Raw genomic sequence first — 22,925 nt, 5'->3', positions numbered from 1 at the left:
AAGAAAGAAAGAAAGAAAGAAAGAAACTATGTGAGGTGATGGAGATGTTAACTAACCTTATTGTGATAATTGTTCTAAAACACGTATGTACAAAAATAAAAATAAAAAAATAAAACACATATGTATATCAAATCATTACATGGTACAGCTTAAACTTTCACAATGTTACATGTCAATTATATTTCAATAAATCTAAAAAAAATAAGGAACAGTTATAAGTGGATGTTGAATTATGGAGTGAGGAAGTGGGCAAACACTAGGGAGATTGAACCTACTCAGTGGTAGAATAAGGATTTTATTTTCTGGATGAACATCTCTGAGTCAAAAGCTAGAGATATTATCTTATTTACTTCAACAGACAGGTATTGGCTTGTTTTTTATTTTGCTTAAGCATAGGTAGGTCCCTAGTAATTTCTCTTGTCCCATCACTCATTCCTGCAATTTTTTTCATCAGTTGTAAACAATAACGTTCTTGTCAGGCATAAATTTAATGCTTCTTATGTTTTCTCTTTTTTGGCGCTCCATATGTAATTAGTAGAACTCTCGGAAATGCAGCTTTGTAAGGACTGAGCCAGAAACCATTTAAATGAGAAGTTCACACATAGAACAATCATAATGTCTTCCCCTCAAGCTGCTCTCAGGATGGCTTCCTTGGTTCTAAGATTTGCAAGTTTTACTATTATATGCCAGGGCATTGGTTTGTTCTCATTGATCTTGGGAGGGGGTCCTCTCTGCCTCTTGAACATGAATGCATGTTTTCTTCCCAGATTAGGGAAGTTCTTGGCTACAATTTGCTCAAATATACCTTCTAGTCCTCTCTCTCTCTCCACCCCCTCGGGGATCCCAGTAATTCTGACATTGGAATGTTTCATGGCATTGTTAATCTCTCTAAATCTGTTCTCTTGGGTTTTTAGCTGTTTATCCCAGGCCTCCCTGATTTCCTTCCTTTCTATCAGCAGTTCCTCAAGATGTTAAAAATAGAACTACCCTATGACCCAGCAATAGCACTAACAAGTATTTACCCCAAAGATACAGATGTAGTGAAAAGAAGGGGTACATGCACCCCAATGTTCATAGCAGCAACGTCCACAATAGCCAAACTGTGGAAGGAGCTGAGATGCCCTTCAACAGATAAATGGATAAAGAAGATGTGGTCCATATATACAATGGAATATTACTCAGCCATCAGAAAGGATGAATATCCACCATTTGCATTGACATGGATGGAACTGGAGGGGATTGTGCTATGTGAAATAAGTCAAGCAGTGAAAGACAATTATCATATGGTTTCACTCATATGTGGAACATAAGCAATAGCAAGGAGGACCATAGGGGAAGGGAGGGAAATCTGAAGGGGAAGAAATCAGAGAAGGAAATGAACCTGAGTGACTATAGACCCCAGGAAACAAACTGAGGGTTTCAGAGGGGAGGGGGGGGTGGGGGGATGGAGTAACAGGGTGATGGGTATTAAGGAGGGCATGTGTTGTGATGAGCACTGGGTGTTATACGCAACTAATGAATCACTGAACACTACATCAAAAACGAACAATGTATTTTCAGTGGCTAACTGAACATAATGAAACAAAATTATGGTCAAAAACAACAACAAAAAAATCATAAAGGTTAAAATCATCAAGCTTCAATACTTTGATGTGTTCCACTAATATACTTTGAAATATTTATCTATTTCATTTGAGCAGAACCAATAATGGACTCACTGCCTAATATGTCAAATGCAATTTTGCTTAAGTACCTAACAAGGATACAGACTTAGAATAATGTAAAGTTCCATTTTCATGGTTCATTATTAATGATATAATAATGTTCACTGAAGTACCAGAAAATAAACTTATTTCCACAATTGCATAAATTGTTTACACCTAGACTTAATTGCAGTATAAATTATAACTTAGAATCTCCAAATCATACTCATTGTATCTTCGAAGCAGAGCTCCACATAAAATGTTACCAAGATCAAAGTGGTATAACATTAAAGAATATTGTTAGTCTTTCTTCATAAGATCAAAGAAGGGATGATTTCAAATGCTGAAAAAGAAATTTATTTCACCCCTTTAGGAGATCATACGTCAGGTTTAAGGTTAGAAGAAGTAAATTAATACTGATTAATACTGGTGTGGAATTGGTAGGAGATTGTCAAGCTATGCGGCACTAAAATCTAGTACTGTAAGTAAGGATAAACTTTCAAGTTAATGTTACAAATCTAGGGATATTTAAAAATCTCCACATAAATTGAAAGATTACAACTTGTAATGATGAGAAAATGTCATGATTAATTATATTAATGACCACATATATGTGTTTCATTAACTCATCTAAGACCTCATTCCTTGATCAAAATATTGAGCAAATGTAGATGATCTGAATAAGAAATTTGAGTTACACATGGTTTTGAAGTTCAAACACACATCTTGTATTGACAAAAAATAATTGCTGCAAACGATAAATCACTATCTGTGAAAAAAATAATGAAATTACAACAATTAATGAATGTGGCATAATTTCTCTGTAAAAGACAAATCCCAGTGATTCATGAACTATTATATATTAGATGGTTCATATATAGCCACTCCCCTATTATAAGCCTCTCTTCTTATCTATGCTTAAAATAAGCATAATAGGGGCTCCTGGGTAGCTCAGTCATTAAGCTCTGCCTTTGGCTCAGGTCATGATCCCAGGGTCCTGGGATCGAGCCCTGACTGGGGCTCCCTGCTCAGCGGGAAGCCTGCTTTTCCCTCTTCCACTCCCCCTGCTGTGTTCCCTCTCTCACTGTCTCTCTCTGTCAAATAAATAAAATCTTCTAAAAAAAATAAGCATAATAGATAGGATTGTTGTGCAGCCAGGGTTTGGATATCCTTATTTAATATGGCAGCCACAGTAAATGACAAATTTTTGATGGTCATCTCAAATTCTCCAACTCTTATTGACAGAATGAACATTTTTGATTGTCTCTCCCACTAGTTAATATTTATTTCACCAGATCTTTGGAGTTTTGAAAGGATACATAGCCCACTGAGTATTTGGGGGAATTATATCCTTGGAATTGTCCAACAAATAGCTTCACAGAGTGATTATCCTTAGTCTTAGATGACACCAAGAGCTCAATTCAGACCTAAAAAGAACAATAAAGGAGTCTCACAAAAGTTGTAATCGATTTTCTACAGCCATAGGAATGTTTTCTCTGGGTGTTTCTGTGGTATATATATTCTTACACCTTGATAATTCTTCTAGTACAAGACTATTTTTCTAAATTCATCCATTGCTTAAAAAAACAGATCATTATTGGCAAGATTAATGTATATCATAGCTTTATATCACTTTTTAGATTGATTGTGCTAATGAAAGCTGGGAAGAACTAGGTTATATGGTTAGGGTGATGATTTTCTCTATCAAATCCTGGACTTAGACAAGTTATTATTATTGGTAAAGTGAACAAGATACACTAGTTGAGAAATATGTAAATGTAAAGCTGTGAAAAAGGAAAGTTATGACCAAATTGATAATTTAAAAATGTATGTGACATACAGATGGTTTGACCAAAAATTGGCTACTTCCTATGGAAATTTGCTTGTGATGAGGATTTTCTGATTTTACAAATTAATGATATAGGAAATGTGCACATAAAGACGTTGTAGGGCCCAAGACAAAATTCAGCTAATTGTGGTTTTCCAAACTGGTTCCTAGTTTAACAGATCTCCAACAATTGGCTCTTAGGGACTACTTGGATTAGACGCTTATTGGGTCTATGCCCCTGCTTTTCCTTGTGGAAGAGTTTCTCATAAATTCAGTTGGAGGGGTGCCTGGTTGGCTCAGTCATTTAAATGTCTGTCTTGGGTTCAGGTCATGATCTCAGGGTCATGGGATTAAGCCCCACTTCATCATCAGGCTCCCAGCTCAGTGGGGAGTCTGCTATCTCTCTGCCCCTCCCCCGCTCATGCTCTCTCTTTCTTTCTCTCTCAAATAAATAATAACTAAAATCTTTTTAAAAAGTCAGTTACAATAAGACAGTTAAGAGCAAAACAAAAACACATGGACTATGTCCTCATACATGTAGTAGTCATCAAAATATGGCTAATGAACCTGACAGGCCACAGGACTTTTTGTGTATGGCCCTCGAGCCAAGGAAGACTTGTACATTTATAAATGTTTGTAAAAATCACAAAAGAAGAATTTGCCATAGGGATTGTAAGTAGCCAAAAAAAGCCTAAAATATTTATTATGTGGTCCCTTACAATAAAATTTGCAAACCGATGTTACAGATAAACAATAGCAATAGCTATTATTATTATTGTTATTATTAACTATTAGCTAATTTTGCTGATAGCAAAAGCAAGAGAAAAGCAAGTTAATGTCAAAATATTTACTAAATTTTATACTTCCAAAAAAATGTCCTTATGCAAAGCCGTAAGCCCAGTTATTTATGAAATAATACACCTTCAAATCAAAACTCAAGATACTTAATACAAAAACCTGGGCTTGAGTACCTTATTCTAAGAACCAGGTCGAATTATTTATCATGCGGTACACCTTAAAATGAAAAGAGCTAGTTTATACTACAAACATCTGTGTCCAATTATATTATACAATGATAGAGACCCAAAGACCCTATACAAAGATCTATTTTGTTAGACATACTATGCTAAACAAGCTAAATTCAGCAAGAACTAATTCAAACTACTAGGCTCAGATTATTATTGAATCCAAATCACCTGGTGACAAAAATGGAAGAAAAAATGGAATTTAGTCTCAAGCAACTGAGCGAGTACACTTCTTGGTGCAAGGACGCTCTAGAACACTTTCCACCAAGGGTCTTTCATACAGTATAGAGAGGTAGAATTGATTTACAGCTAAACTAGAAAGTCGTTGGGGATTCATGGGTGTCTGGGTTTTTTGGATTTTTTTTTTCTTTTCTTTTTTTTGCCTGTTGATCAAGGTTAAGACTGAGGGATTTGTGATGTGCTGTTTAAAATCAAAATTCCACAAATAACCCCCGGGGTCAATTTCAACTGAGCTAGCTGACTCTAGATAGTCTGGCCAGGTTATGTGACCAAACGCCTGTAAACACTGTGCTGAAAAATTCTTCTTTGATCTCTTCCCGAGCCTGAGATTCTATACATAGATATTGGGGGTCCAGTTTGGAAATAGAGGACAGTCCGTCTCTATGTTAATTAGGACCCTGGAGAGCTTGCTCTTGAGCTGTTTCTAGGACCTCCTATTGCCTTCCCACCCTCTTTTTATCTGGTGGCACCGTATCACTTGCCTTTAAATAAAAGTCTTCTATGAGTATGTCCTGTGGAGGCTGATGGGTCCTCTCAACTATCCAAACTCTGGAGACTTTGCACAAACTCAGTACCACTTCCAGAATTGTCAAAGGATAATGAGACTACAGTTTAATATCCGAAATGAAAATATAAAGCTGAATTTATAAGTTCCTATAATGTCATATGCTTACTATATATGGTTAGTTACATGCAGTTCGATCACAGTGTTCCAACCGGTGCAGGCTGCTGATTTTCAGAAATGTATGTATGTATGTGTATGTATGTTTTTAATTGTTTTGTTTTGTTTTTTGGTAAGTATGGAGATCTGTGAGTGGTAGACTTTCAGAGGTAAAAGTAGATTGACATCATTTGCAGAAGCATGTGACTAATTAGCATTCAGAGGTGTGTTTATTGCACTGTATTCCTTACTGATTACCTCACTTTCAGAAATGAGAGGATGTCATTGATTTGTGTTCACAGAGGTAATTTGCCTTTGAAAGAATATATATCTGTATATGTATATGTGTGCGTATATATATATATATATACACACACATATATATGTACATACATATCTTGGTAACTTATTAATAAAATATATATATTTTATATTCATTATATAACTTCTATATTTTACTAATAAGTTTTTGAGACAGAATTATATAAGGTAAACACTGAGAAACTAAGTATGCTTATCCTGCTGTTTATAAAGTTATCATGTTCGTACAACCTCAGATCTTTAAGTATCTTGCTTTAAAAGTATTTTACAATTTAAGATATTTTCAAGCCATTCTTATATCATCTTAAAAAGCTTATTCTATCTCTTTTTACTGTTTCAGCAGGTATCACTTGTGCTAATTTATATCTATTGACAATAGCAGTAATTTGAATTGTCTCAAGAATATAAAGAATGCTATTCTCAACAGAAATAACTGTTTCAACAAAATAAAATGAAGTGAAATAAAATAATAGAATAAAATAAAATGAGGACACTACAGAAACCAGAGGCCTACCTTCTAACCTGTCATTAGCCAGCAGATTCAGTACCATCCTGAGACTATTTCTACATTTCCAGAACTTTACCAAGATGACATTAGAACTAAGAAAGTTCTAATTTCCCTATAAGGTTCAAAACACTCTTACGCTAAAATTAGTTGAAACTGAGGACACAGAATCTGGACCTAAAGTGTAGTTATGATTTTAAAAATAAGAGGTTAATTTAAAAAAATATAATTAAGGAAAGAAGGGAGGAAGAAGGAATGAAGGGAGGAAAGGAGGGAGCGAGGGAGGAAGAAAAAACAAGGAAATAAAGAAGCGGATTTATTTACCCATATGCTACAGAGGGAAAATGTAACACATAATAGTGAGTTATAATGGAATACCCAAAGATTATCTGTTTTTATATTATTAAAAATATCTTCAACCAGCTAACTCTCTAGATTTAGCTTCTTAAACTAAGCCCTGAAAATCAGCTTAACATCACATTTAATACTTTGATCAAACTGGCCACATGGAAAAACAACAACCTTTTCTAACCTGCAATGCTTGAGATCTTAAAATATAACAACCATATTGATTTAAGAAGAACAATTTCTGTTACATTTCACAGTAAATTTTATATGCGAAAACAATCCTACATAGTCTATCTTAAGGCAGGGCTTTCTCCCTCCCCCTTACCTCTCCACCACCACACATGCATACTTACCCTGGATAACCCTTTTTGAGGTATCTTGTTGGGATGTTCATGTAAAGAAAGTATCTCTTTGTATCTTAAAGTGTATTATACAACAGAGAAAGAATGTTTTGAAAATAGTTTATGTTCTGTTTATTTTATATCACTATGAAGATGTTTAGCAGAATAAACTTTATTTTTTAAAGATTTTATTTATTTGACAGAGAGAGGGAGAGAGCACAAGCAGGGGAAGCAGAAGAGAGAGAGGGAGGAGCAGACTCTCCAGTGAGCAGGGTGCCCCATGCGAGGCTCGATCCCAGGACCCTGGGATCATGACCTGAGCCAAAGGCAGACATTTAACCGACTGAGCCACTGAGGCACCCCTAAGCAGAATAAAATTTAAACGAAACTCTCCAGTCAGTAAATTGATGTTATTTTAGATACTGATTATATGTGTGTGATTACAGTCAGTACTGTAGTTATTAGATCAACTAAAAAGGAAGATATCCTGAGCTTCAAAAACACAAGTTCTCTTTAAAATCTCAATTGCACATAAAGTTAGTTTTTTAACAGTCAAAAGAATGGAATTAAAGAAAGAAAAAACAAGAGTTGCCAAAATTTTAAACCTGCATCTTCGGTATTGCTGTAAGATGGAATATTTAAGCATGTGTACTTAGTTTTGCTTATGATAAAAGAGCATAGTTAAGCATTATTTATGGCAGAAACCAAAAAATATTTTTTTCTAAATAAGGAACTTTTAAAACTGTTGGCCACAAAATGATCAGTAGAGTTAAAACGTGATGCCATGATTAATACTTGAAGTGAAATTGGCACCTCAGAGTCTGTCATACATATGCATCAGGTGACACAATAACTGAGTCTGTCATAGCAAAATCACAAGAATAGTCCCCCAAAACAGAACAGAACAACGCAAGTGGCATAATTGAATGGCAAACGGATTAATGAACCTAACAGCAAGCACTCCCACAAGCGTGAACACACACCCACACACATGCATGCACACAATCACTTACACTTAAATATTTTCTGTATGGTTCCTATATCAAGAAATATATAATTAAGTAGCATTGGGTTCACACTGGGTAGAAAGACAACCTTGACCTTGGAAACATATGAGAAAATAAGACATAGACATAAAAGTGATTATATAATTCTTTAAAATGTAGAATATGACGTATCAAATTTGGGTTAAAATACATAAATTTTATTGCTCAAATTTTAATTTTGATTGGTATGAGAAAGAAGAATCCAACTTAGACATAGTCTAAATTTCCTATAGATACTTGCATGTGTTTATACTTAATTCTTTCTCCATTTTATTGAAACTAACTTCTGAATCAGCGAGTTTAAAATTTGCAATTTCCTGTCCTCTCTTAAGCCTTATTCCAATGAGTTGAAAATCTTGTTAATTCTTTTTTATAGATTTTATTTGTTTATTTATTTGAGAGAGAGAGAGCATGAACAGGGGAAGGGGCAGAGGGAGAGGGAGAAGCAGGCTCCCAGCTGAGCAGGGAGCCCAAAGCAGGGCTGGATCCTAGAACCCCTAGATCGTGACCTGAGCCAAAGGCAGACACTTAACTGACTGAGCCACCCAGGCGCCCCTTGTTAATTCTGTTTCATGATTCCTTTCCTTCATGACCTCCAGGTTCATTAGTTTAGAAAATTATCAATTTTTTCGGGGGATTGTGCTATCTGAAAGAAAAATACACCTGAGTAAAATACGGTCAATGATCTCATTGGACTCAAAACTACATGTGTTCTTTTTGTTAGGAATTTTGATCTGGTTTTCACTAATTCTTTTTACTGTTTGATCCTTTTATTTTCTGATCATATGTACAAAACTCTATGTACCTTTATCGATGCCATGTACACAGTTTTTTTCTTTTTCCCTTCTGAGAAAAATTGGCCGAAAGTATTCACTTGCATCTTGTATGCTGTATTATGTAATCCTTCCATTGTTATTAGCTGGTTTGCCTCAGTAAATGACGCCAGACTACAAAGCATCATCTATAGGATAGTGAGTGATCTAGTCTGCGGTGGATTAACACAGTCACTTCATCACCTGGAAGACTTAATGCAAGTCAGTGTTTAGTTCTGGAAAATCGGATGCAGAAGAGACAGAAAAAGTTCAGTCTATATGATTGTTAGAATATAGAGCAGTTGTAATGCTTAGAGCTTATAATTAATTTTTGGTCAATAGGGTTTATAATGAACACTATATATGTTCAATAATGTATGACTGTATAGCTGTTGAAACTCTTTCTTTTTTCTCACCTCCCCGTGAGTTCTCACAGTAAACATCTTTAATTAAGGAATTCTCTGTGCAAATTAAAACAGACATACATAACGATTATTAAAGCATATCCTTTGTAGAAAATTTGGAAAAACAGCACATATACCAGAAGAGTAGAAAAGTAAAAAATAGTGAGCTGGAGATAAGACTGCCTGTGCTTACATTGCAACTACAACTCTTCCTTGGAAGTGTGACCTTGGTCAAGATGTGTAATTTACCTGAGCTTCAGTTTCCACATCAATAAAGTCATGAGGCCTTATGATAATGTAACTAACAGGGCCAGATATATAATATATATTATTATTGTTGCTATTATTATATTAATATTATTTTATTACCAATAATTTCTCTTCTAAGAAATTGCTATTTCAATATTTATATAGGTTGGAAAATAGAGACATATAAACAAATGTGATCATCATATATCATCCATATATTTTGGAGCAAAAGTATCAAAGTATAAATATTTATAGCTTGTTTAAAATCCCAAAATAAAGATATTTTCTTTTCCTCCTGGTTTCTGGGATTTTCTCATGCTGATTAAAATAATGTGTAAAGAAAAAAACTGAAAGAGATCAAGCGAGGATATATATATATGCAATGCATAGAGAAGGAATGAAAATCAATTTCTTTAACAAGTAAAATAGGTACAAAAAGAATAAAGAAAGGGAGTCTGTGGACTAAATACTCATACTGAATGAAACTTTGAAGAGGTTAAGAGTCATGATAAGATCTTTTCTTATGAATCAAGCAATGCAACTCTATTCAAAAATTACAGTCTAAATAAAATAACTCTATTCAAGAGATATAGGAAAGGCTATAATCAATTTTTAATATTCTTTATGGATATCAGACTTGTGATTTGCCTTTCTGTGTTTTGGTTTATTACATATTTTCTTCAATTTGACTCTCTGCTGAGACTAACCAAGTTGAAGCCTTTGCTTAGTTGAAAACTAAGGATTATATAAACAGAATATTAGCATATATGAGTAAAAATATTTTCAGAAACTTTTTATCTTTTCTGTCAAATAATGTTCAACAAAGAAACACAGGAAATAATGTTTTAAGTAAAAATTAAATGTTGAAAAGATATGGAAATATAAATATATCAAAACTGATAAATGGGTTACCACTGGAGAAAAGAGTGCTGGGATACAGTGGGAGAATGGATTTGTGGTAAAAACATCAAAAAATTAAATAACAAAGAAAATTTTAACCATAGAAAATATGCCAATGAATATTAGATAAAGATTAGATTTTTTTTTTTTTTTGAGAGAGAGAGAGTGTGTGCATGCAAGCACGCATGCAAGAGTGGGGGAGGGGCAGAGGAGAGGGACAGAATGAATCTTAAGCAGCTCCATGCCCAGTGTAGAGCCCAACACAGGGCTCAGTCTCACAACCATGAGATCATGACCAGAGGTGAAATCAAGAGTTGGATGTCTAACCAACTGTGCTACCCAGGCATCCCAAAGATTAGATTTTGTAATTAAATCATATGGTGGGGTGCCTGAGTGGCTCAGTCATTAAGCGTCTGCCTTCAGCTCAGGTCGTGATCCCAGGGTCCTGGGATGGAGACCCACTTCGGGCTCCCTGCTCAGTGGGAAACCTGCTTCTCCCTCCCCGACTCCCCCTGCTTGTGTTCCTGCTCTTGCTATCTCTCTCTCTGTCAAATAAATAAATAAATAAAATCTTTTTTTTATAAGTTTTTTTTTTAAGATTTTTTACTTATTTATTTGAGAGACAGAATGAGATAGAGAGAGAGCATGAGAGGGGAGAGGGTCAGAGGGAGAAGCAGACTCCCTGCTGAGCAGGGAGCCCGATGTGGGACTCGATCCTGGGACTCCAAGATCATGACCTGAGCCGAAGGCAGTCGCTTAACCAACTGAGCCACCCAGGCGCCCAATAAATAAAATCTTAAAAAAAAATTTAAATCATATGGCGGTTGAAAATCACAAAGTTAAAACTCGTGACAACTAAAAAAATAGTAAATATATATAACAAGGGAGAGTAATGTCAGTATCATGGTGGCATAAGACATGTTTTATCCCACACACCCTCCATACCCAAAATTCATAATCTATCCAAGAATAAAAATGTACCTGTGGAAACTGTGAGATCCAACATCATACATCAAGGGATTTGGAGGAGTCTTGCCCATATGTGCATTAGGATATAGGCAGACAGACCCTGTTATGGGCTGTGGAGCTGGAAATTGCTTGTAAACCGGCTCTAACTCCTCTCAGTCCATGTCTGGGAGTACCAAAGCAATAGTTTCAATGCAATCCCTATCAAAATTCCAATTACATTTTTCACATAAGTTCATAAAAACAAGTCTATAATTTGAATGGAATCACTAAAGACCCCAAAGAACTAAAGCAATTTGAGAAAGAAGAGCAAAGCTAAAGATGTCATGCTCCCTGACTTCAAACTATAGTACAAAGCTGTAGCAATCAAAACAACATGGTGTTTATATATGTGTGCATGTGGGGGGTGGATTATCCCCGGTGTGCTCCAAATGGGTCACACCATTTGACCTGGGGAATTTAAAAACTGACATAAAGTTAGACACAGACCAAAAGAACAGAACAGAGAGCACAAAAATAAACCCAGACATACATGATCAACTATATTTGACATAGATCCAAAATAATGAAAAAAAGATAGTCTCTTCAATAAACAGTGTTGAGAAAACCAGATAACCACATGCAGAAAAATTAACTTGAACTCATCCATCTTTACACCTTTCACAAACATTAACTTAAAATGGATTAAAGACTTTAACACAAGATCTTAAATCATAAAACTCCTAGAAGAAAACACACACAAAAAAGCTCTTCAACATTGGTCTTAGCAATGACTTTTAGTATGACAACAAAAGCACAAGCAACAAGAGCAAGAATCAACAGGGTGGGAGTATATTAATCTTAAAATGTTCTGCACAATAAGAGAAACAAAAAAATGTGAAGGCAAACTATGGAATGGTAGAAAATATTTGCAAACCATATACCTGATAAGGGGTTAATATCCAAAATACAAAGAACTCATAACACCAGTTATATAATAAACAGTCTGAATATAAAATGGTCAGAGGAACTGAATAGGCAGTTTTCCAAAGACATACAAACGGCCAACAGGTTCATAAAAAAGATGCTCAATATCACTAATCATACTGAAAATGCAGATCAAAACCATAATGAGATATCACCTCACACATGTTAGAATGGCTATCATTAGGAAGACAGGAGATAACAAGTGTTGGTGAGAATGTAGAGAACGGGGAACACTTATTCACTATTGGTGGAAATGTAAATTGGTACAGTCACAGTGGAAAAGAGTATGGAGTTTATATTAAAAAAATTAAAAATAGAACTACCATATGATACAGTAATCTTACTTCTGGGTATATATTTAAAAGAAATTAAAACAGGATATTGAAGAGATATTTGAACTCTTCAAGATGTAGAAACAATTTAAGTGTCCATCAGTGGATGAATAGATAAAGACAAATCCTGTATATGTTTACAATGGAGTATTATTCAGCCATGAGGAAGAAGGAAATCCTATCACTTGTCACAAGATTGATGGACCCTGAGGGCATGATGCTGAGTGAGATATACGTTAGAGGAAGACAAGTACTGTATGATATCACTTATATATGGAATCTTAAAAAGCCAAATTTGTGGAAACAGAGCAGAATGGTAATCACCACGGGTCTGAGGGGGTAAGAGAATTGAGTAGATATTCCAAGGGCACAAACTTACAATTAGAAGATAAATACGTTCTGGAGATCTAAGGCACGGCATAGTGATTATAGTCAACAATACTTTATTATACACTTCAAAGTTACTAAAAGATTAGATCTTAAATGTACTCACCGTAAAAAAGAAATGGTAATTACATGAGGTGATAGAGGTGTTAGCTAATGCTATGGTGGGAATCATATTGCAATATATAAATGTATCAAATCAACATGTTATACACCTTAAACTTACATGATTATTATATGTCAATGATATCTCAAATTTTTTAAAGAAGGCAAAAAACAAAACCCTTTGGAAACATTGTTCAAATAGCTAAACATTCACTATCATTTCTTCCATGTGTATCTATATCTTCCAAAATGTGCTATTACATGGTAGACCTATTTTATATAGATTCAAACAGTTTTCTGGAGTTTGAAACTACATAGGGAAATTTTAGCAGAAAACTATTTAAAAACAGGTAATTTAAAATAGGGAAGTAATGTGAATGAAAAATTGATCTGTCTCATTTCTACTGTCTAGACATTTATCCATATAATTTTTAGAGAACAACTGTTAAGGACTTTGCCCTATATCCCACATACGTTTTTCAATAGGAAAAAGTTATAATAGCTTTGATTGGAATATCAAGTTTATTATAAAAATAAAATAGAAAATTAAAAAATAAATATATATAACACAAAAGCATTAAGATTTCCTTTTAAGTATTTTTAAGTAAATAAAAGTAATGAAATTCCTATTTGCCTATATGGAAAATACACAAAAATATTGTTTCAGAGTATAATTTTCATTTTCCCAATTTATAAAATGGCTGGGCTCTATTAATATAATTTACAAGTCAATATAAGAGTTTTAAGTTAAATTTTTTTTTTAAGATTTTATTTATTTATTTGACAGAGAGAGAGAGAGAGATAACGAGAGTGGGAACACAAGCAGGGGGAGAGGGAGAGGGAGAAGCAGGCTTCCCGCTGAGCAGGGAGCCCGATGTGGGGCTCGATCCCAGGACCCTGGGATCATGACCTGAGCTGAAGGCAGACGCTTAATGACTGAGTCACACAGGTGCCCCAAGAGCTTTTAAGTTATCTTACTGAACTTCTAAATAGGTAAGAATTCTGAAGTCTCTAATAAGAACTATAACTCCAATAAAGTTTTTCTATATATTTAGGGTACATATTTTCCCCATAATATAGCATATGCTCAATAGTTGAGTTTTAGCTAATTTAAAAGAATTCAAAGATCTTATTGAAGTTATTTGTTTCTTAAACAGATAGGTAGGTAAATGATAGATGATAGATAGATAGAAAGAAAATAATCTTTTATAGATATCTGAAATCTGTATTTAAAAGACATACTACCTGGGGCTCCTGGGTGGCTCAGATGGTTAAGCATCTGCCTTCGGCTCAGGTCATGATCCCAGGGTCCTGGGATCGAGCCCCACATCGGGCTCCTGGCTCAGCGAGGAGCCTGCTTCTCCCTCTGTCTCTTTCCCTGCTCATGCTTTCTCTCTCTGTATCTCTGTGTCTCAAATGAATAAATAAAATCTTTTAAAAAAAAAATAAATAAAAGACATACTACCTGTTTTTCCTTAATTATGGTGACTCAGAAAATAATCCCAAAACTTTTTACAGTTATTTATTAGTATATTTACAAGTAACGTGCAGATATTTCTAAAACTAAAATTATAGATTTGGTAGAGAAAAATGAAAACAGCAAACTGAGAACATGACATAATATGAATACAAAAATCATTCTTTCCTTCCATTCTTCTTTTGTTTTCTTTTTCCACCCCCTCTCTCTAGGTATCGTCAAGTAAATGAATACCCAAGACAAGCCACTAGAATCTGATTTGGAAAATTATGTCACAGAGAATAAATGCCTTTTAAATAGCACCCTAATGGCCCCAAAGAGTTAATGAACCTGATATTCTCCATGAACCGGATTCATTTTAAAGACACTCTTTCACAGATGAGACGTGTGGCTAATTATATTTGCACATTTGGCTAGCTGCTTAGTCATGCAAAATGAGCAATATTATGGGCCATGAGTCACCAGCCATCTTGCCATATGGACATAATTTTCTGAATACCTTATATATTTTCAAGACTTAACGACAATAGTATCTTATTGTGGAATAAAATATAAGACTTTTTTTAAAACTGTTTCTCCCCATTAAATATGCTAGAAGTAACTTTTAACATAATTTTTAATGAAGACAACTATTTTAAAACATCTCTTTTAATGAAATAAATTTTGAAATGGAGTTAAACAGCATACCTGTCCTACTTTTTATATGGAAATATCCAGCAGGAGCTTCAAACAGATCCAGTGGAGGAAATAAATGGAAGATCATCATGAAAGAAGAATCAACAGAGGACAAGATGATTCATATTTTCTTTCCCAAAGTATAATGCAGGTATGAGGTATCTTTTAAAACCATTCTGTGTCACGTTCTACTTGATAGGAAAAATGATCTGAGCAGGATTCATGGTGCCAGTCTCCTCTGTGCATTCACATGATATTTTGAAATAGAGAACTTTTTATGCCTGCTGTTGAATTTTTATGGCAAAATTTAATATTCACTTAGTTAATGTGTTATACTTTCCATAAACCAATACTGTGACTGTGAACATTCAACAAGCAAATAAAAAAACTAAAGAGCAAATTATCTCAAATAATTACGGTCATTTGTAAAGACGAAAGGTGAACACTAAGTCTAAATGAGTGGTATTCTTGGGCAGGTACTGTAATGAATAAGACACATCACTATTCATTATTATCAGAAAAGAAGTATGCAGCAGTCGGAATTATTTAAAAATTTCTAGGGATGCCTGGGTGGCTCAGTCATTAAACGTCTGCCTTCAGCTCAGGTCATGATCCTGGGGACCTGGGATCAAGCCCCGCATCAGGATTCCTGTTCAGTGGGAAGCCTGCTTCTGCCTCTCCCACTCCCCCTGCTTGTGTTCCTGCTCTCGCTGGGTCTCTCTCTGTCAAATAAATAAATAAAATCTTAAAAAGAATTTCTAAGCATTTCTTTTTCATATTCCATAGATATTTATAGTTCCATGAGTTCTTTAATACACACATGCTGAAGATGAGAAAAATATTTTTTTTCATATCAGTGGCTGGCTCTCTTACAATTATTTTGTTAGATTATTTAACTTAATGTTTAATATTATTTGGAAAAGAAGTGCTTCATTTGGAAAATAACCCATGATATGTACCCATGTACATGCATGTGTTCATTCACATAAATGTGTGTTTACAGTTGCACATATATGTGTCATTTAGGACTCTTTCCACTTGGACAGATACAAACTCTTTGAAGCATGTAAGATAAGTTATTCACTTAATTAAGTTCAAAAAATCAGGGGAGCTCTTGTATTAAGGTATGGCTTGATTCCAAGCTCAAACAATATTATATGGATTATCTTTCTTTCCATCTCTATGATCAGCTTTCAGCTGCTTTCAGTCTCAGAGTCCCAGCACCTCATCTTGTATCAACCTTACTCTGATGGCACCCAACAGACTACAGAGAATGGGTTTATGCACCTCTTTCTAAACCATCACATAAAAATACTCCTTTGCTTTGGTAAGATAAAGAGCCTCAACCATTTCTGAACTGTTTTCATAGCTACAGCAATGTGATGTTTGGCTTTGGCCAGCAGGAGTTGAGGAATTAATCCTAAAATCAGGGATGAAGTCAATCATCTGAAGTATATGGATAAAAAATGACAAAGGGGGAAGTTCTTCAAAGAAAAATTGATACACGTTCTCCAAAAATATAGTGAATGAATGTTGAGGTCAAAAATAATACTGTCATTCCTTTTATTTTCTTTTAAGATTTTATTTGTTTATTTGAAAGAAAGAGTGGGGGCAGGGACAGAGGAACAGGCAGACTCCCTGATGAGCACGGAGCCCCACACAGAGGTCAGTTCCAGGATCCTGAGATCAGGGTCTGAGCCAAAGTCAGACACCTAACCGACTGAGCCACCCAGGCGCCCCAATATTGTCATTCTTAATCATGACACAATACAAATGTGTACAGTTTGCACCCCAGGTTAGCCTCCTTCTCATTAAATATTTGATGGAACCATTTGGCAGGTTGTGCACATTAGGATCTGTTCTTTCCATCCTTTTATTTGACATCCTGTTTCTCTGCTATTTGCCTATTCTTTCCTATATACTATGCTGGTTGATGTGTGATGCCATTTTGATATTTTATCATTTATCCAATTATTGATTGGTCAGAAATGACGCACTAATTACAGAAAATTGTTACTCTGTAATTGTTCAACACTCAGAGGACAAATGTATGCGATTTTAAAATCCTATGTGGCTCCTGTTTTTAATATAGTGTCTGCTGATTGGAATTGCATCTTTCCTTTTGTACAACTGATGTTCGATTAGTTTTTATTAATAACCCTGACTTATGGATAAGAGGAAATCATAGAAGCTGAATGACTCCTCAGAAATTAACCCCATGTTACATTAAGAGAAGAAGGCAAGAGGGATGGAGGGATGAAGGGATGGAGGAAGGAGAATAAAAGGGTGAAAGAATGGAAGGAAGGACTAACAACAAAATATGTCAAAAATATTCTTTCTGTTCTCCTTAGCTTCCTGGAGCAGGTAAGAAAAGCTACTTGTCTTCAAAGTCTCTAAGGATGCTATGCAATAATCAACAATCTTTCATGTTTGAGTATCTTACCGACTAGGAACAGATTTATGCTGTTCTACACATATTAGTTTGGTTTTTTAATTGTAAAATACAGACACTTTAGCACAAAAATAAATTAACATGATTATATTTCATATAAAATAATCTAGAATGTGAAAACCGAAACTGATAGAACTTAGGGGATCATCACTTTCCATCTCTATTACAGAAGTAGTTCTGACACTCAAAATATTCAGATTATATTTTATCTTTTAAACATTTAAGTATATATAAAATGAAGCAATTATATGTATTGCACTGATGTGATAGTCTAATATAAACAAAAATGTGTATTCAATGTACTAGAACTTTAGAAAAACACTTGTGTTGATAAAATGAGAAAACAAAGTCTTCAACTATTTTTGCATGTTTAGTTAGAAATGAATCTTAATTAGTTAGGTTCTACCGATATACCCCCAAATTCTTAAATGTTTACTATATACAAGGTGCTATATAAGCCCTTCTATAGAACTAAGTCCATTTGACCCTTCCAGCGATTTTTGTTTTTTTTTTAAGTAAAGAAACAAAATAGGGTGCCTGGGTGGCTCAATTGGTTAAGAACGTGAATCTTGATTTCCGTTCAGGTCATGATCTCAGGGTCGTGAGATGGAGCCTTGCATCCCGCTCTGCCCAGGATGTAGGGCCTGCTTGGGATTTTCTCTCTCCCTCTCCCTCTGCCCCTCCTCCCACTTGCACATACATGAGCTCTCTCTTTAAAACAAACAAACAAACAAACAAAACAACTGTTTAAGCAAGGCACACATTTTAGAGGTATCAGAAACAAGATCAAAACAAAGTTCTGACACCAATGCTTTTCTCTTAACCACCATGAATTATAAGGTTATGGGTACATTTGTGAATTATTGATATTTATATTCTTGATATTATAGTATGGCAAAATTTCTAATGAAATCAGTAGTGAAAACTATTTATAGTAAGGTGATTAAATTCATTGATGTCTCATCATTAGTTCTTAAATGAGATTTATTCTAAATAAGGTTTATCCAAAAATTAAAAACATCCACATAAATGTGAGTTAATAGTCTCTATAATGAAATACATTTCAGGATTATAACTATAATGTCATCCACCTTATGTAAAGAAAAATGAATTTATTGTCTGCACAAAGGCTGTGATAAAATAAATAACCATGGTGAAGGGGGTATGCCATGAATCTGCTTTTTTCACTTTTGATAATTCCACTATGTTGTTCAAAGGTTTATTCTGGAAGTTTGGAACTATTCAAGTGGATAATTGAGTTTGGGGGAACTCAAATGATAGATGGAATCGGTGTTAATTAAAGTACTTGCCTGGGGCCTTTATAGTGTTCTCTAAAAGAAAATAACATCCCCCTAAAGCAGCCATTGCCAAGTTTTTTTTTCCTAACATCCTCTCCTAAAATGTAGAAAATAAACTATTATTTATTTTCTTTTCTAAAAATGACACACAGTATAGAGATATAATATATATCAATCCCTCTCCTTCATTTCCAAGTACACCATGAAATGTACTAGCTACAGAAAAGAATTAAAAAAAAATTAGAGTGGACCATCTGAAAATGAGGGGCCATTAAGACTAAGTTACGCTTTCAAAAAGCATTGTATTTTTATCTAATTTTAGAAACTTTCAAGGTTAGCCATAGCACTTGACGATATTTAAACATTTTAAATAATGAAATAGATTTCTAGCCCCAAACCATGCAATGTACTATATCAGAAAAATCAAAAAGACTAATAGTATGCATACAATGCTGATCTGCAGTTCACTGATGGATAATGTGTTTTCTACCAAATAACACTTTGAATATTTACTAGAGATGAATTCTAGCTAACTAGACTTGAAATTATTAGAACAGAACAAACTGTTAATAGCTGTCTTTCCTTAGTTTATACCTACAAGTTTGCCAGTATGTGCTTGATGCCCAGGGTTCTGAAATTATTCTGTTCAGGACATTTGGGATTTGTTTCCATTCTATAAACTACTCTATATCTTTTATTATTTATTTATTTATTTTTAAGATTTTATTTTATTTATTTGACAGACAGACAGAATGTGAGAGAGGAAACACAAGCAGGGGGAGTGGGAGAGGGAGAAGCAGGCTTCCCACGGATCAGGGAGACCAATGCCAGGCTTGATCCCAGGACCCTGGGATCATGACCTGAGCCAAAGGCAGATGCTTAACGACTGAGCCACCCAGGCGCTCCTATTCTGTGTCTTTTAATAAATCTCTTTTTCCTTTAAATTGTCCGGTCATTTCCATTTCCTGCCACCCAAGAATTTTTTTTTTAATTTTAATTCCAACATAGTTAATATATAGTGCTGCATTAGTTTCAGGTGTACAAAATAGTGATTCAACAATTCCACACATTACCCAGTGCTCATCACAAGTGCCCTCCTTAATCCCCATCGCCTTTTTCATCCATCCTTCTACTTACCTACCCTCTTGTAACCATCAGTTTGTTTTCAATAGGTACTAGTCTGTAGCTTGGCTTATTTCTCACTCTCATTCTCTCTTCCCCTTGCTCAGTTGTTTTGTTTCTTAAATTTCATGCCACCCAAGAATCTTAATTGATACACTTCTTTTAGATTTTGTAAATTTGGGGACCAAATTTTTCTGAAATGTTCAGTTTTACTCTGCTCAGTTTGATTATCTCCTTTGGCTCAACTATAACATGCATTCTTACCCTCCATTGGAAAAAAAAAAAAAGGCTCAAATATTTAAGATTTCTGCATGCATCTTATTTGTTCATATTAAAAGCATGTTTTTGGTCTTGTTATTAGGAAATTATAAGTCAAAGAATATTGCTATAAATATCACTATGATATGTAGGGCTAACCAAAAAGCTACGATAAAGTATACTAATTATAGTAAAACAAAACTAGGAGCAGCAAATAAATATAGAGCAAAACTGTCCACATTTGAAAACCGTACTATGTTATAACCATAACACCATGAATAACCAGTGAGAAAGCACTCTGCAAAAAAAGTGCCCACAATTGAAACTTGTGCATTACATAGTAGGAGCTTTGCAGCTTAGCCAGCCATTGTATGGCATGCATACTGCTTAATACTTACTTCTTAGACATCACCAGGAAATTATGGATGAATTAATATTCTTCTCTGAATACCAAATTTTGGTTTGTTTAATTACTCATTTGGTTTACTAGGAAGTACACCTTAGTCTGCAAACATGAAAATCAATGAGGTTGTACCTTATTTTCCATTAGGAACAGAATATATCCACTGGAATATAAAATGAAAGATACTTTGAGAATTTTTTCTATTAAGAAGATTCCACAGAGAGGCTGTTCACAATACTTGAAGTTAACACTTCCTTAGTTACCCATTTAACTCTGTTTGCTTATTTTCTACTTGTAATGTGTTACCTAACTGGTCCTTCTCGTGTGCAGTATATTAATTTAACAACTGGAAGATAATTAAATCATGTCAGCCTATGTGTTTTTCAAATTGGGTTATTCATGGGATGTAAAACAAAACAAAGCAAAAAGTGATTCCTTAAAGGAATAAGGTGACTTTACTGGAAAAAAAAAGAAAACTGGCTTCAGTGGGGAAAAAAATGCCATGAATGACCTTAAATGCAAAAATATACTAATTTATAATATATTTTATATTAAGAAAAAATCAATCTGCATTATCAGTTGATTCCATCTAAATGCTATGTGGAATCACAGATTTTTTTTCCAACTTTGTGTATAAGCGAATTGAGGTTCAGAAAGGATATATGGCTAAAGGTAACCCAATGAATATAATCGTGAATTAAGAATGTGAATATGGGTTTCTCTACAATTATGTGTTCTCACAACTGTCACATTTTCGGAGGTAGGCAACCTTTGTAGACAGCTATGATAAGTTTGTAAAAGACATGAAGAAGTGAGGGGTAGCATAAGTAATAAGAGGAAAATCAATAAATTAAAACAGAAAATGACATTCAAATGAGGGGATATTTGAAGACAATGTTTATAATTTTACCAAGGTCAAATTTGCTTCAATGCCTTATATTCTTTTCCAATTTGGTTTTAATCACCTAGTAGGATCAAAGGTTATTCAAAGAGATCATATGATTAACCAGCCAGGCTTTTGGGGAAGGAAGTTTTAGGAAAGCATTTTAATAGTGGGTTCGATAAAAGGAAGGTCATCAAAGTACATTTATATTTGAACATTAAACAGCACTCCTTTGAAGTGCTTCCTGATGAGATTCCACTTAGTTAAATATTCTTCTAAAATGCTCTTCTAGCATTACATCCAAATGGGGAGAGAGGGTGGGGACCAACTACTGTGGAGTCCCCAAAAAGATATACTTCTGTCAGGTTCAGAATCTTTTATTTATTTTTTAGGTTCTATTAAATGGTATATATGTCAGTTCTTTTCATGAAAACAATGATGTTTTATCTGTCCCTTGATCTTTATGGAATTGCATGCTCCTTTAAATAAGCAAATGCATTTATTCACCAGCACACAAATTATATTTTAATTGATTTGAATGGGAGATTTGAATTTATTGATTGGGCCATAAAACAACCAGTCAGCTTAACTGGGTTAAAACATAGCTTCTAATGAATATTTCCTACCTAGAAGAGTTGTGCTTCACGCAATCATGATTAGTGGGCTTCCTGTTGAAAACAACCACATTGATTTCATTTTAACAAAGCTCTACATAAAGTATTTCTGTAATTATTTATTTAACTCTCCCTTCTACAATATTTTACATTTTGGTATGGATCAGTTAAACCCTTTTTACATAGTTAGTCCTGACACAGACTTTACAGGTAATCTTGACCCTTAAAAAGAGTGACTATAAATCCTATTCAACCATTGTATCAGTACTTTCCTTGCAAATCAGTAAGAGGCAGGATTTCCTCTTACTTAGTCCTGTATGTAAAGCAGTAAAGCCTTTGTTATTTAACCCTACACAATAGGACTACCTCTGAAGACTGAGGCTGGTGACTCCAGGGTGACCCTTTGAAGATTTTCAAAGCTCTCACTCAGTGTAGTTCTCTCTGGTGCTTGTCTGCCTTGCAAACTTACCTGCCTTGCTCTTCCCTTTCTCCCAAGTCTTCTCAACTCAGGTGGATGCCATGCTCCACCAGACTTCCCTCTTCCTGTGTTGGGGCTTAAAAACTCTCTCCAGACAATATGCTGGGGCAAACTGAGGTTTCAACTTGT

The sequence above is a fragment of the Callorhinus ursinus genome, unplaced genomic scaffold (genome assembly GCF_003265705.2).
Source record: "Callorhinus ursinus isolate GAN/ISIS: 27379988/994484 unplaced genomic scaffold, GSC_fseal_2.0 scaffold54, whole genome shotgun sequence".
Classification (NCBI taxonomy): domain Eukaryota; kingdom Metazoa; phylum Chordata; class Mammalia; order Carnivora; family Otariidae; genus Callorhinus; species Callorhinus ursinus.
Note: the sequence above shows the minus strand (reverse complement) of the source record.